We start from the raw sequence: 2,101 nt of genomic DNA on the forward strand, positions 1-2,101 counted from the left end.
GAAGGGGGTGTGTGTCAGTGTTGAGCTTGAAGGCAGCCTTTGTGTCAGGGTAGAAGGCAAGGAGTGAGAACCAGAAGGCTGGAAGAGAAGGATGCGGACAACATACAGAGCTCAGCAGGAGCTGGGGGCCAGAAGCTTACTCTACCTTATGGCCCTTCCTAGGTCCTGACTGCCATTCTTGCTGAGGCCTTTTCAGATCCTAAGCCATCTGAGCTTATCCTTGTGGTTTCCCAACACATTGTAATTGGCAGAATTGCTGGCTTGGTGGGGAGGGCCTACATCTTGATTTATAAATGTAAAATAGGCCATAAGAGGAGACCTGAGCCCACACTTCCATATTTCTGCAAACCCTCAGGTAGGCTCTAGGGGAACAGAATGCCACGAGTATACTTGCATCTGTTTAAGGCCTAGTATTCTGCAGAGAACTGCATCATGGGAGGATCTCGGTCTCTTCACAAGGTGCCATGGCAACTGTGGGTTCCAGCTCCCCTGTGTGCTAAGCTTCAACACTTTTAGTTCCAAACAAGGATGGAAAAAAATCTACCCACATTTATTTTCTTTCTTCAAAGGTCACTTTTTACTGGAGGAAAAATAATAACAAAGACCCAAAATCTTTTATGAAGCAGATTTGAAGGCATATAATGATTTTTAAAGCACTGGGGAGAGGCCTGGATAAAAACAGAAACATGTGAATTCTACTTAGGTACAGGAACCTAGTGATGCCTTTATTCATGCCAAGAATGGCCTCTTAAGTGGTAAATTAATTCATGGCACTATCCAGTACCTGGTATGTTTCTCCTCCTCCTCCTCCTCTGTTTTGTTTTTTTTTTTTTGTTGTTGTTGTTTTGTTTTTTGTTTTTTGGATTTGTTTTTTTCGAGACAGGGTTTCTCTGTATAGCCCTGGCTGTCCTGGAACTCACTCTGTAGACCAGGCTGGCCTCGAACTCAGAAATCTGCCTGCCCCTGCCTCCCAGAGTGCTGGGATTACAGGCGTGCGCCACCACTGCCTGGCTTCCTCCTCAGTTTTTTCGAGACACGGTTTTTCTGTGTAGCCCTGGCTGTCCTGGAACTCACACTGTAGACCAGGCTGTCCTCGAACTCAGAAATTTGCCAGCCTCTGCCTCCCAAGTGCTGGGATTAAAGGCGTGCACCACCACCGCCTGGCTCATGTTACCCTCACAAAGCAAAGCCACATATAATTTTGGATTAGAAGTACACATGAAAAACACTGTTCCATAAAAGTTCCAAGAGCTGAGAAAGAATTCACAGAACACTAGAGAGAAAAATTATAGAAATCGCAGGATAGTGGGCATGGCTGGGGAGGCTGCAGAATAGTGAGTGAACATAGCTTGAACAAGTTATTGCTTAGATTTAAGCAGGGCCCCCAAAAAATAGCATTGAGCTGTATCCTCACAAAGGCAGAGGTAGCAATAGATGCAGCAACAAGAGGGTCCACAAAAATCACCTGTCGAATCGCCAAATGGAGAAAGGGCACGGCTGGATATGTTGTTGGTGTCCTGTTCACCTGCTCTGGGGACACAGATCGTGCCAAGTACTTCCTACTACAATTACTCCAGTTTTCTACTTAAGGGCACTCTCTGGTATGCGGGGCCAAAGTTAGACAGAGTAGTTATTGTCCCTAATGATGATGGTATTTGATGGGTAAATGCCCTCAGCTCTTTATCCATGCCCCATGGTGGGAACAATCCTGAGCTGTGTTGTGTGCAATCTCCTTAAGTGTTTCCAGTATGGTTGATCCTTAGAGATCCATAAGGGTTACTGCAGTTGACCCTTAATCTCTCACTGACTGTCTTCTCTCACTTCTCAACTCCCTACCACACTCATGGTGATTTTGAGGATCACTTGTTAAACAAACTGTTCACATTCAGCTCCTTGCCAGTCTGATTTTTGAGTGCCTCAACATCAGACAATAGATCATAACTGTGCTTGAAACTTTAATTTTTTTCAGTCTACTTTACATGATAGTTCTTAAATGCTTTAATCTCCCCTCTAGCCCACCACTCACCAGAGGTAGTGGAAAAGGAAGAATTCAAGGCAAGTGGACCTTTTTAGAAATAGTTCTTTGGAACAAATCTCACCC

This window comes from Apodemus sylvaticus, chromosome 5 (assembly GCF_947179515.1).
Source record: "Apodemus sylvaticus chromosome 5, mApoSyl1.1, whole genome shotgun sequence".
Taxonomy (NCBI): domain Eukaryota; kingdom Metazoa; phylum Chordata; class Mammalia; order Rodentia; family Muridae; genus Apodemus; species Apodemus sylvaticus.